The following is a 15129-nucleotide window of genomic DNA, read 5'->3' on the forward strand; positions in this document are numbered from 1 at the left end:
GGTACACATAGTGCAGAAGACAGAAACCTATGGAGCCATGGTGCAGGCAGACCACGCCTGTCGGCTTAGTGAAGAAATCCTATCAGAGGAGAAAGATGCTATTATAGAAGTGGGGGACAAACTCCTTTAGGTTCAAATAACAGAAGAAAGACTGTGCAACCTTATGACTATTTCAGTGTCAGGTATGGATAAGAACATGGCATAGGTTTTATATAGTAAATTATGTAATTTCATTTCTATCTTCTTAGGTTGGGATCATATTTTCTATCACATAACTCATTAATATAAAATCATTATGTTTTTGCTTATGTGCAGTTAGAAGCAAGTCAGTCACTTTCATTTGGAAACCATTATAATTTTTCATGTCTGGGCTGCACAGCTCTTGGTGACATTAAATAATTCGGAAGGAAAGTTCTGAAGGGGGGATTAATTTAATTATCGAGTAAAACATTGTTTTAAGAGGCGGTATGGGAAATCTTTTCTGAAATGCATCTCAATGCAGTCATTTGTGTCAGTTGCGATGCAGAATGTGTCAGTTAGGTGAAAAATACTTCAGGATCTTTCAACCAGGGATGAGCAGGTGAAAAAAAGCAAAGCAGTTTAAATCCTAATTAGGCACAAGGAAACTGTTGAGGGACAGGGCAGCCTAGGAAAAAATGAGCGTCATCTTAATGGGTTTGGAATCAGACAGAGCTTTGTTTGCCAGCGACGTCTTTGGGCCAGGAAGGATGTTTTGCATACAGAGTTTTGCATGTGTCTGGCACAGAGCTGAGTGTATAGATGTTATCTTATAGAAAATAACATCTGTAATGCTTCCTGGTAGAACGAAGACACGTATGCCTACATCTGAGAACATCTTTCATAGCTGATAAAACACGCATCTGTTGCATGCTTGCAGAGTGCATCCTTTCAAAACAAGGTACTGATCAGAGGCACAGCTCACTAGCTAGGAGGCAATTCATTAATAACAAGGCTTGATGAAGGCTCTGCAGTTTTTCAGCTCAGCAGCTTGCAAAGCTGTGGGATTTCATGAGGTACAGAAAGAAATGTAGAAAGGAATATTTTGTGCACCAAAGGCACCTTCTTCAACAGCCTGTTGGCCCCAAAGACATTCAGCCAATAGACTCTAAGGAGATAGTGGGATTAAAAACAAGTACAAATGTAAAGAGGGAACAGATGTGAGTTTCTGGAAAGTTGAGTAAAATCTTTTCACTCTCACTAGAAAGTGCTGCAAAAACTCTGAACTTCTGATTTAAGACAGCAAAACAAGACATTTATGTATTCAATGGAAAAATAGTTTTGTTGCTCTCTGCTCCTTCCTATTGCATATCCTGGGCAGTGCCTTATTAAAACACTGTAAGAAAAAAAAAAAAGTAATAATATAACAACAGGATATGGTGTGTTTGTTCAGCAGACTCATCTGCATGTATGATGTCTTATCTTGGAAAGTATCACAAAGGACCACAAGAATCCATATATCTCTTAATTTTCTTTTAATTTTAGCTAGATGTTGTTTGCTGAGGTCAAAGTGACTTATTCCTTCTTGGCTGAACATTTAGACCAAGTAATGGAGACCTGATCCACCCACTCCTGTTTCTATCTCAGCATAATGCAGCTGTTTTCACACCTGATTGGCAGGAGAGACACTGAAATTTGGCAATTGGAATTCCAGTGTAAGGAATACTCAGAGTGAGGTGTCACTGGTTTGTACCTCTCTGCAATTAATAATGAATGAATGGGCTTAAAATATCAGCTTTCACACAGATGAACAGTCACTTATAACCTCCGCACCATTATTTCTGGATGTGTTTGGGTCATGAGTAGTATTGATTCCTCCCATTCAAAAAAAAAAAAAAAAAAAAAAGATGTGTAAGCATTTGAATGCCTTCTCTCTTGGCTCAGTTTTTCTCAGAAGCAGCTTAGGCAGGATGGAAAAGTATGGTACGTGAAAATGTGTAGAGACATGGGCACATGGGCAATGTCAGGATATTTTGTGAGGGGCACAGGGTTGCAGCTGGTTACAACTACCCCTGATTAGTCTTCTACAAATTTACTTTTCCTTTCTATGTCTACTTATTTTCCATTCAGCTCTTTGGTTCCTCCCTCAGGTTAGAAAATCACTTGCTGTAGGGACTTTTAACACATCACAGACCCTTTTAGGGTTGCAGTAGTCAAACACAGAAATGTTTCTCCGGGACTAGCTGCAAAGGTCTAGCACTCAGATAGCTTCATATGAATTAGGTATCCCAGGTTCCTATCCTAGAAAAAAGAGGTATTTCTAGGGTTCATCTAGAGCCAGCTGAACTGTACCCATTTATTTATTTATTTATTTTTTCCTGCAAACCATAATGACAGTGACTAGCTCAGATACACTCACCGTAAAGGTGTTCAGGTGAGACGTTGGGTTGAGTGAGTTGGGTGACATGAATACATGTGACAGTCAGTTGGACCAGAAGGGCCTACAGCTGGTTGAGCCAAGTGACAGCAACTTGTATGAGCTCTCTTCAGAGTACCTGGGAAGACATATCTCCTGCAAGCTGCCCCCACGGGCTGCTGTGACTGCTGCGGGGACTATCAGAGAGAACACTCCAGGAGAAAAGTAAAGTGGAGACTGGCAAAAGAAACTAAGAAGGGTCTGAGAGATTAGAGGAATTCTTTTACCTTTTCATTCTCCTCAGTTTGGCTAAAGGTGAAATTCCCTAGTTACCTTTCTTATGAAACACTTCCCTCAAGTGTAATGTTTTACACTTCAGGGATGCGTTTTCCCCTTGCTTGTGGAGCTCTTGGACATATGACTGGTCCTTAGGTCTCAGGGAAAATGACTTAGAAGTTATAACTCTTCATCAAGGAGATGTGTTTTTCATTAGAAAACCACTCTTGTTTTTTAGAGAATTAAAAAGGGGATTTCTGCTTAATTAAAGGATTTGTGTTTCACTGTTTTGAGACACGGAAGGCAAAAACTTATAAATACTTAATAACCCTTATATTTCTTTATTAAAAATACAAAATGTATTCCCTGAAATTAAAATTTCTTGAAGTTCTTTCGTTAAAATTGCATTAGAAACTAAAAAATAAATCAAGAATTTGAAAAACAAAAAAAATAACATCCAAGCTGTCTTTCTTTTTCCTCTTTTTTTTTTTTTTTTTTTTTTTCCCCCCCCTTACGTGTACTTGGTTGATAACTGATATGAATTTTGAGATTCCACCATAGCAATGCCTTTTATTGATACCACTCTTTTAATTTTTAAATTAAGATTATCCACTTTAGGAAATGGCTGGCACGAGAGGCAAAATGCATACAGGGTAATTTATACTAGCAATCAACTTGTAATTACAAAGGAAATTAAACCATGACTTTAAACTGTCTAACTCCTCCCTCAGGCCAACTAGTTACTTTGTAAACATAAGCAAGGGGAACCCAATCCCATTATGAAGAATTATGACCATTGTTAGGGTGACAGAACAGCTTGGGAGCTGGAACCACAAGTTCTGGGCTGGCCTTTGGTATTTTCTGAAATGCGCTGGCAGTTATCTGACACTTACTAGAACATTAACATTGCTTTCAGACCTTGAGATTTTGGTTGAGATTTTCTACATTCAAGAGGTTAGGAGTTCTCTGTGCTTTATGTGGACTTTTGGGTGAAGGACATTCTCATTTAACCTCAGCAATGGGAAGTTGTGATGGGCCTTACACTTTGTTTCTCAGTGCCTCTCTGGTGTGGCTGGAGGAGTTCAAGGCTCATTTTCATTTATTTATCTATTTATTTATTTATTTATCTATTTATTTTAAATTCACTTGCTTCTGGACAAACTGAGGTATTTGGTTAAGTTACAGAGACATGAATCTTACTGGTTTTGGAGGCACCATTCTGTAACGTGCTAATTGTACGCCCCAGATTGCATATAGCTGGTGGTTAAGGAAGTGTTTGAATAGCTAACAAATTTTTTGTCCTTTTTTGTCAGCCCAAAGGAAATATGAATAGATTCAGTTTTTAAAATATTAAAGGAAGGTGGATAAAACATTCTCTCCTCTGTGGGGATTTGAGGATTAGAGAGGTGCTTCTAGACAGTGCTCTGAATAATTCAGCTAGATATTTTGCCCTTAGAGATCAGAACTAAATGAACCTTGAAATAGACCCTCTGGCAGTTATTTCCTAATTGACGTGATATGAAAACAATCCCAAATCAGGTGGGTTGACATAGATTTAATTACTTATAATGCTATCATTGTATTTAGTAGTAGTAATGTTGTAGATTTGATGGTCTAAAATTCAAGAATTTTCAAGCTTGTAATAAAAGGAATTTTTTCATTAGAACAGTCTATAGACGGAAGAAGTGAACAAGCTTTCAGCCACAAGGTAACTCCATTAGGTCATCAGAAAAATTGCTCAATAAATTTGACCTTCAAATATTTTGAAGGAACAACTCTGCTTGGACTTCAGTATATCAGGTTTTTATTTTCTTTTTGGAAATACAATTTCCCTTGCAAAATGTCTCATTGCTATCTATTTGCAGAATGATTGCTTATAGCTTTTTGTTTGCTTTAAAAATATATAGCTTGGAAACACAAGGCCCTGATGAAGATGCAAGACAAGACACGACAAAGATACAGCATGCCAAAAGCTTTTTTTTTTTTTTTTTTTTTTTTTCCCCCAGCTATGTGGGCAGTCTAATAAAAGTATTGCCTCTTCCTACTAATCTTATGACTCTATGCTATTATTTTTTGTTAAAAAGCTGCTGAAAACTCTCAGCAATCACACTACAAATTGCTAATAATGAGGCAATTTGCCAAATGAAATTGTATTTCCAGTAGGAAGATAAAACCATGAAGCAGTGAATTCTAAGGAGAGCATCTTTTTGAAATAACTGAAGCTCAAATTTATTGAATCTTTTGCGGAAATAAAGGAGTGGTAGGATTGTTCAAAGCTTGAATAAAGAAACAATGCTATAGTGAAACACAAATAGCAACCTTTATGCTCAGATATGTTATGCAGCTCAGGTATAATGTTTGGCACATCTGGTGGAAGACCAACAAAGAAAACTTGGAGTTCTGCTGGAAATGTAAATGTTTCATGTGTCCTATGGTTAAGATTCTGCAGAGGATCAGATATTTCTCTGTGAATGTACTATGCATGTGAAAAAAGTGACTTATATTTATTTAATTTAAACTTAATCAGGATGCTTACATCATATGTGTAGTTTTATAGAGCTCCTAGAATCAGTGGGGAGAAATAGGCACTTCCAAAGGCGAGCTCTGGCTAAACTGAGTTACCATTAGGAAAGTGGAGAGCTTTCTCCACTGATATTTCTCTTATTAGGGCAAAAAACTAGATATGTTAAGGAAGATATGAAATCTGGCTGAGCTGAATTTTGGCCTGTGATGGAGAAATCATCCAAGTAATGCTTTTGGTTAAGCCCTCTATGTACATCAAATATGATTTATCTCCCTTTGTAAAATTTGATTCTGGATTTTTCTTTTTCCTGATTTCCATATAATAATGCAATAGCTAGAAATGCACATCTAATAAAAATGACAGGTTAAGTCAACATTCAACAGAGTGTGTCTCATGAATGAACAAATGCTGAGTCAGTCAATCTAGATGTGAAAGTGGGTGCTCACACCAATGAATTTCAGTAAAGATAGTGAGATAAAGGAATAAGAACACCTGGATTTGATGTTATTCATGCATATCACACACCAGCTATGGAGGAACCACATCACCTCTCCCAGCATCATCAGTGTTCACTGGTGTGCATTATCCTACAACATGCAGGCCGCATGTCCTATTAATACTTGCAAACTTCTTCTGCTTTCAGGAAGAAAAGATAGAACTGAGAGCACAGAATCATTTTTGCTAATGTTTGCTCCACTGAATCAGTCAGCAACAGCAATCACTGGACCTCAGGGGAAAATGTAAAAAGAAAATGTTGATTTATTTGCCTGTTTAATGGTTGAAGCAGAGACACATTGATAGGTTTAGACTGATAAAGTGTTTCCGAGATCTAGAAAGAATACTAACAGCACTGTCTCAAACCCTCATCTGGCTGAGATATTTTCCTTTCAAAGAATCTTTAAGATTTTTTTCCCCCAAATTATTTTGTCAGTTATTGGACTGAACTTCCAGTTACTAGCCGTTATCTATTCATTCAAATACATGTGTAAATGTAATAGAAAAAGTTTAACATATTTTTGTTATTTTTTATTTTATTTTTATTTATTTATTTTTTTAATCCCAGTAGCAGCTTCACAACAGTGTCTTATTTTCCACTGTCTGGTGGAGGTTTGTCATCAGCCAGTTGAAAAATCTACTGAACTGACATCAAGATTTGGAGCAATGATCAGCTGCTCCCTCCACCAGGGCCATACATAAACACCATGGAAAAGAAAAGAAAACAAAAACCAAACAACCTGTAGGTAAAATTGGTTTGGTTGCTATATCTTTCATTCTCAAGACTGTGAGGGTCACATAACGTATGGTTACTTACATCAAAGGAACATTGGAAGGGATCACAAGAACCCAACTTTCTGCTGGTGCAAGCAGTTATGTCATTGCTGCCTGGACTGGAAGAGTTCAGCATGCCCAGCTACATTTGCATACGATCAAGCATTTTCTAATGTTTTGTAGCAAATTTAAGATTAACTGTAAAAGGTAAAGAATCACAAAGAAAGTTTTCCCAAAGGAAGAGAGTAGGAGAGTTCTGTAGCTGAAGCACAGGAAGATGCCTGAGGCTCCAGATGTACACACACAAAAGATCTGTTGCTGCTCACTAAATGAATTCAAGCTTGGAAACAAGACAGGGTTGTTTTTAGAATATAATCAAGAGAAAGAAGAACATATATACAGCATATGCAAAACATCCTGTGTATGGTGAAAAAACAAAGAAGAAAACAAGAAGCTACAAGGACTTTAAAGTCTTCTGGAAGAAAGGGAACAAAGGAAAAATGGAGAGAAGAATCTGTCTCTTGGGACTATCTCCTGGTCATGGATGCTGTAACTCACCAGTGTTGCTACTGAAAAGTAAGAGGTTCTCCCCCTTCCTTTCTGTAGGAAAAGATTGCTGCTTTTGGATTTGCTGTTTAATACATTTCACTAATACAGAATCAGCAATCATACATGAAGTAATGCTAATTGGGTTAAGTAAATCAGAATTTAAAGACAGTAAGTGAGCGTGTCCTGTCTCCTGATGCAACCTCCCATATGAGAGTGTGGTTGATAATGTGTCACAGAGTCTAAGTGACATCAGATGCAGCTAACACAAATCACTTTCCACCCCAAAAGTCTGTACATTCTCAGCCACAGGATTACACAGGATTTCTGGGACACATTCTGTGTGAAGTCTTTGTTCAGGGCTGTGCTTCACCCAGTTTTTTCACACTAACAGATTCCCTGTTTCCTCTCATCACAGACCTTTTCTTTCCCTGGCTAAGACTAATGTGTCTTAGCTGAGACTCACGTTTCAGCCAAAGATGTGGTAAATATTTCATATGTACAAAGGAATTGCTGCATTAGCTTATTCTGTTGTCCAGCAAATTGTCTGGAATCTGTGTGTAGCAGCAAATAGGAAAATGTACAGCATGAAACCTCTGTTGAAGTGAGGACTGATAGCACATACACATTCAGCTAGTGTCTGTCAGCTTTCAGAAGTACTTTTGAATTTCTTCGGCAGGGAAAATGATAGATATATATGTGCCATTAGACTAGAAGAGATGAGATGATTCATGTATTGGCAAGTAGAAAGATGGGTTTGTAACAAGAAAAGCAAAACTGTAGGAAATGAAAAGTGGGTGTAAGACTGGGGTGGCTGGGTCCTTCGGAGTGGGAGGCACACGAACCTCTGCTTTCTATTTACTGGGTGTTAGCAGCAACTCTTCGCATCACCACTGCTTCTGGTTTGTGCTCTTCTTATGGACTAAAGAGTTAGTGAATTTGGGTGCGTAGACCTTACAAGACAACTTAATGATCTTAGTTTATGATTTATATGCCTCAAGATTAAAGATTTATATCTGGAGAAATCACCACTATGGCTTACCACTGACCCTTTTGCATCCCAATGGTGAACAGCTCAATTGCTTTTTGACTTACTGCTCTGTGGCTGGAGCGAGAGGCGAGAAAACAAATCAAAGGATGTCTTCTGTGACTGAGCCATGCTCCAGCTAGGGTTTTGTGGCCAATTTTTTAGAAGCTTCTCTGCTCTGACACCCCTGTGCATGAATATTTGTGTTCTTCCTGCTGCCTTGAAGAATTTTAGCATTCTTTGTATTCACTGGTTACATCCTCAGACAAAATATGTTTTCATGGCAGGAAGAAGAAAACACAAGGAAATGACTCACTCAGATAATAGCAATGAAATATCTTTTTACATTATATCCTGTATCTGCTAACAAAATACCCATAAATATTGCAGTGATGCCAAAGCAGACATTCTCTGAAATGCTTTTAGAGGTGTTTAGAAATGTGGATCTAACAGATGAGGAAATGAAAGAAAGTGACCCTTGAACACATTTCCCTGCCAGCTCCACCGAGTTTGCAGTTGATGGAAATCATGTGGAAGGTCAGTTTGTGAAGAGTGCTCTTACAGAAAAGGAGTTTCTGCCCCATGAAAGTGCAGAGCTGGTTGCTTTTAAGAACTCAGTTTTAGAAGGTGGGTGGGATATATTGGCCTAAGTGATTTTTTATTTTTATTTTTTATTTTTATTTTTATTTTTATTGTTATTTACTTATTTATTTGTAAAAAACATTTGCATGAATAAGAAGGGTAAGTTTGTGTTAGGATCTGCAAATCCCTTCAGTCATTCCTCTGAAACTAAGTAGTTCTTTTGATTCATGAGATCACTTACACAAAAGGAAAGGGTAAATATAAATTTCTGAGAAAAAATGTGTTAGTGAAAAAAAATACACAAGGATTGTTTTGGGGTTTGGTTGAGTTCTTTTCTCCCTTTTTAAATGATTCAATCTTTCAGACAAAGAAACTCAACTGTATCACTAAGCCAATTATTTCTGTACTGAGCTGGAAATAGGCAGAGACAAGCTTAAAGGGAATAGCTCAAGCTTTACAGAAAGCCAGAATAGATTTACGTGCTCATCTGGGCTGTAGTTTAACGAGGACAAGTACAGCAGTCAGCTTGTGGCTGGTTTACCTGGAAATGTGTTATGTATAAGTGATGTGGGATTCAGGATCTGTGTCTAGATTGCACCACCAGGCTACTCTGAAGGTTAGCATCACATTAATGTAGCTGTGCTGGTTTGGTACCTGATACCCTTTAGTCTGTTGAGCCTCAGAATATCTTTGTAATGTACTCTAACAGGTGAAGCAAAAGTCTTCCAGGAAAGATATTGCAGGAGAAAAAAATATTTTTCTGTTCAAGATGCTTTCAGTTCTGTCTTTCTAGCACAATTATTAGCTGTCAAAAATAGAGTTTTGGTAAAAAAATAATGTAACATTTGGATATTTTGGGAATTAGTTTTCTGAGTTTGTGACTTTCTGTGGTTTTCTGCATCATCTTTTGAAAAGACCTTTTTCTCTGGGACAGTGGAAGTTCAGGACACACCTGCCCAAAAGAGCAGTTTGTGTTTCCAGTGTGTCACATTGTCCTGTTGTGTCCCTATGCAATTTACTTATGTCCTTGTCCTCATCCTCATTAGTACTGTCATTGTCATGTTCTGAGTGCAGCCCCTGCCTTTTCTAGCCACTACAACAGCACCTCACCATGAGAGTAATAGTAAACTGAATTACCTCTGGAATTGCTAAGTACTCTTCTATAGGAGGTAACAACAGAATGTGGTCTCCTCTGGCTTTTCAGAGCCAAATTAGATATTAAAATGTAAGGAGCAGGAATCCTGAGCAAGACTTTTTTTTTTTTTTTTTTTTTTTTTTTTTCTCTGATGTGATACTTGCTCTTCCAGGTCACAAGAAGCAGTCCTGGACAGCTTCTGTATGAAGAATAATAACACAAATCCTATGGTATTTCCAGGGTTGTGGAGACATGTGGGGACTGGAAAAGTGAGTATGTTTGGCTGGGGGATGAAAAGGCTGCCTGAGCCCTCCTGCTCCTCCAAGCACTTTTGCTGTGCAAGACCCAGGTGCTTGGGATTCATATGGCATTTGCCAGTGAAACAAAAGATGAAATAATAACTATTATAAAACAGACAGCAGGCAAACACATAAAGTCTGTGATTTAGAGAAATTAGGTTACTGAGCCTTCTGTCTCTCAAATGTGTGATCTGAAAGAAAAGCACTGCTCAGTTTTCAGTCATGCATTGCTCTATAAACACAGGGTGTTTAATCTCGTTCTCATTTACACACCTGGGCATCCTATAGATTTATAAGATGCCTAAAGGCTCTTATGAACAAAGCTGACTATAAGTTGCATGCAAAGCAGGGGCTATTTAACTTCATGTTCATTTTTTCACAGTTCAGCTGAGCTGGTGGCTCATATAAATATTGGATTAGAAGAAACCAAAATGGAGAACTGCTTGTTATTTTAGGGATATCAAGGCAGCTTCACCTACATATGCTGTTTTAAAGAGCCTGGACTGTGGCTTCTGCAGACTTTCCAGGAACGACACCCACCTGGGTGAAGGCCAAAGGCAGCACTCTTCCAGTCTTTCTGAGGACTACCAATAGTTATTGCTGCTCTGCATCTTGCCAACATTGCATTTCCCATCTTCTTGTCTATGGGAGCTCAGTGCCCAGGTCTGACAGCAGAGTGGTGGCAGGAGGCAGAAATACCTTGTGCTTGGGAAGCATGAGGTAGCACAACTCAACCTCTGCTGCCGGAGCTCATCTTAAGAGGCCAAGAGCAGAATTCCATCATCTCTGCTCCTGCTCACCGCGGCCAATTCCGTGTTAAGTAGAAACAAATGAAAGCACGAACAGGCAACATTTTATGATGGTCTCTGACTACTGACAACCATTAACAGGTAGATTGCAGACCCACTGTCATGGCAAGAGAAATTATAATGGAAGTTTTATTTGGGAGTAGTGCCCCTAGAGGTGGCAATGTCTGCATCCTGCTGCAGTTCACCAAGTACTCAGCTTACATGCTACAGTGCATGGCACGGAAGGCATCTGGGGTGTAGGTCCTGATTGTTTGCCATTGTGATACCTCAAAACTAAGCTAGAGGATAACGTTTCCACAGAAAATGGTTAAATTTTAATTTCAGCCAGTTTAACATCTGTAAAACCTTGAACAATTTGGTCTCATCTTTCAATTGACCTTGCTTTTAGAGTGAGATTGGACTAAAGACCTCCTGAGATCCCTTCCAACCTGATTTATTCTTCAACTGCATGCTTCTATAAATTATGAGTCTATGCTATGCACACATAAATATGTATGCACGTTAATATACATGTGTAAAAACATGCACACATATTGAAAGCTTAGGAAGAGCTAAGCAAAACATTTCTGCACAGATTCCTCTTGGAGGGATAAATAGGCAAAAAAAGAAAGACACTGCAGATCCACATGGACTGACTGACTGAATGTGGGGTGCAAAGGGGATCTGACCTGATGAACAGGAGCTCCTTGGGTGAGATGATGGGGCAGCAGGGCTGCCTGCTGCAGAATCTGGGACTGTGTTCTAGCTTTAGTCTGCATGTCTACCAGCGGGTATTCTGTGCTTCAAACATGCACCTGGCCTTTGCAGTTTATGTATCTGTAATCTGCATTCACATCATTTGTTCATCTGTACTCCATGAAAGCCTTGTAGGACACCGAGCTTCAGAGTGGACATCTGATGGGACATACTTAAGGCTAAATCCCAGAGCAGGGGCCTTGCAGTGTCCTTGTGCTCAGAAGTAAGGTGACATCTGCCTGTTGCAGAACATGACTTTTAAGCTTTTTCCTATATAATTTGAAGAATTACCACAGAAATGGCCTGTGAAAGTATTTTCCCACCACAGAAGTCAGCAGTGTTCAAGAGAAAATGAGAAGGCAAATTTGTGTTTCAATTCATGCCATTTGAATATGAGTGGGGAGCACAAAAGAAAATAAACCTCACAGAGAATATATGGCCAAGCAGGGAATATATATAAAAAAAAAGTTATAAAGTCCAGTGGGTGAACGGGGACAAATCAGACCTGACTTTTACAACCCTTTTCTCATTTTAAGTGATCATTCTGTTTACCCACAGGAGAGGATATTGTCTGATATGAGCAAGGTTTGACTGCATAGCTTTTGTCCTGGAGGAGCAGCAAGACCAGGAGCAACATACAGAGCACATCTATGCAGTTCCCCGTCCCTTTTTCCTAAGCAGTGACATCTCTTTTGCGCTGCCTGTGCTAACGTTCCATGTCCTGACATGTGCCAAATATTGAGGTTCACTGTAATAGCTGTGAGCAATGGTAATAGTGCTTTTCTGTTTCATTCTGGTGGCTTAAAGGAGTTAAAAAGATTAGTGGAGCTGGTTTCTGCACATGCCTCTCCATCCCTCAGAGGGAGAGATGTTTCTGGATTCTTGAGCTCTGCCTTGTTTTGGTGCTCATCCCTGGATCATGTCCTCTCAAGAGCACCCTGTGCACTCCTCTCCACCAAGAAGCGTCTGGGCACCTGTGAGAATTTGAGTTTACTCTGTGCTCTCTCCTGTAGAGCCCTTTGCTTTTGTTCAGCACTTCTTTGTTGTTCTGGTAATACAAGCTAACAGCCTCTTGAACCAGCATCTCTCTATCAGCAGAAGAGCATCATGATTCAGAACATCAATTGCTGCACTTGTACCCTTAGGAGGGAACAAAGAGCATAGGAAGATCAAGTAAGTAAACCAGCCTACATCTCTTTGAAAGTCCAAACAGGCAGGAATGAGTATGTTTATCCATGGGCTGGGTTTTGCGTTCTCAGATCCTGCTGCTGGAACTGGGGACTGGGTCTATACAGCTCTTTTTTCCCTTACAGAAAATATTCAGGATATCGTATTTGTCACATGCATCTTATTGACTTGCAAGAAAAATAAGTGCTGAGTGTATCTCACAGACAACAAGGAATGAAATTTCAGCATGCCTTTGTGCCACATTACAGTTCCGTGGAGTTATTTCAATTAAGGAAAAGGGAGAAATAAGTAGGATCCCAGAGATGTTCTTGAAATACCTGTCACACAGCATGTCAGTGGTAGCAGTGGCATGGGAGTGCACAGCTCCTGACCAGTCCTATTCTCCAACCATGCTATTAGCTGATGCTGAGTATTTCTCTACAGATCCCATTATTGCTGTGCCTGAGAGGCTTACCTCAGGCTTTCAGCTAAACAGTAAATGGGAATCTCAGTTGCTCTAAGCTCCTTCTGTAGTCAGTTGAAAGAGATATCGGGGCAATCATATTTCACGTGCGACGGATCTCCCTCTGTGAGTGCTGATCCTCTCTGAAAACTATAATTGGAGAATGACTAAAACTAGTTAAGTGTGGAAGGTTAAAAAGTGTCTAAAATTGCATAGTCTCACACCAATCATATATTGCACCCTGTCATTTGCCCTGACTGTGTCTTTGAAGTACACCATCACATTCGGAAGCAAGGAGAACATATTCAGGGCCTCTTAAATGTCAGATATTTTCATGTTAAGTTGCAAGGTGATACCTACTGCAGGTTTATGCATGTGAGGCACATCTGTCTGTACCTGTTGCTTTCAGAACAGGAGACATTTCTTAAATAGTTATTTGTGGGTGAGCAAACATGGTTATCACTTTTGTTCTGTTTATTTCCTGATTCCTTTTGGTTGGTGTGCATTAAAACTGTGTTAAAGAGGTGAGAAAAGCTGCAATCTCATTTGGTTTTAGTGTAGCTGATGGGCTGATAGCATCCGCACTACCCTCTCTTGTGCACTGATCATTTGATCATTGACCAAATGTACTATGCAGGAGGATCCTGAAATTGCATTAACAACACACCCAGAGACTTTCTTCACCAGAAAAGAGCAAAGGTGATTTCTTCATCTCGTGGAAATCATGACAAAACTTGTGTGGATTAAAATTTCACAACTTACTGAAGAGAAAGTGTTTGGAAACTTGCTGATTCTTTCACTACTTGGATCAGTCATCTGGTTTCAAAAATTACAGACATTAAAAACATGGATTCACATTATAATGGAAGAACTCATAAAAAAAGAAAAAGGAGGTGAGCAAACCATGCTCTAAGCTAGCGATAATACATATGGAACAATACCATTAGAAAAGAACTCACTAGAATTTCAACATTACAAATTGAAAATGAAAGTTAATAGAAACTAAAGCTCTTCAGAGTTTCAAAGATTTCCATGTTGACTTTTAAAATAATTCACTTAATTCCAAATAGTCTTCTGTTTCCAAAGTCACAAAATGATACGTTTTGAATTATTGTTATTATTTATTTAGCTTGGACAGATTCAACTTCTAATTCATAAAAAATATAAAATATATTTTAGTCACAATTAAAATGAAAATTTCTGACTGTATCTAAATGAATTTTTGCCTGGAGTTTTGGTCAATCACAAACATAAATGTAAATATTTTGACTTCATGTCTAAATGTTGAGAGGGAAAGTGTTTGGGTGCTTAAGGAACTCTGCATGGTAGAAAAATTATTAATTGTGTATTGTAACCAAGATTGTCTAGCAACAGACTAAAGCTGGACTCTTTAAAGAATGTATGCATTTAAACCCATTAAAATGCTGGATAATGTTTCAAAATTTTAAAACATTTAAGTTACTGAATTGACTGAATGTACTGGATTGGGTAGGCTGCTACTACCCTAATTGTCTCTGGCAGGGGCAGAACTGCTGAGGCATTGCTCACCTCTGACATCCCTTCTAATCAACCTGTTAGTACCTAGCTCCTGTAAATTGCAGTGCTCCTAAATCCCTTTTGTTTCAGCAACTTCAGGACATTCAAGTATCTTTGAGGATAAGTGCAAACAAATAAGAAAATATTTCCTATGTATTGTGTGGTATGGAAGGGGAGGAGAAATGGTGGTTACTTCTTATTTTCCATAAGGTCTAAAAGGTTGATTCTTTAGTCTAAAGATTATTCTTTAGTCTAAGTCTAAAAGGTTGTCCCTTGCTGTTTTCTTTGACACGTTAAGTTAATAAATGATTGAAATACAATTACAGTACTTCATGTGATATATGTACATTGGCTATGCATCTATATATGAGATGGTATTCAACTATT

At 38.6% G+C, this 15129-nt stretch overlaps 1 protein-coding gene across 4 annotated transcripts in view; it reads right to left on the reverse strand.

Moving 5' to 3' along the window:
* GRM3 (glutamate metabotropic receptor 3) overlaps positions 1-15129 on the reverse strand; it is a 288383-nt gene that overhangs the window by 16246 nt on the left and 257008 nt on the right. The window lies entirely within an intron of this gene.

Source organism: Aythya fuligula, chromosome 1 (assembly GCF_009819795.1).
Source record: "Aythya fuligula isolate bAytFul2 chromosome 1, bAytFul2.pri, whole genome shotgun sequence".
Taxonomy (NCBI): domain Eukaryota; kingdom Metazoa; phylum Chordata; class Aves; order Anseriformes; family Anatidae; genus Aythya; species Aythya fuligula.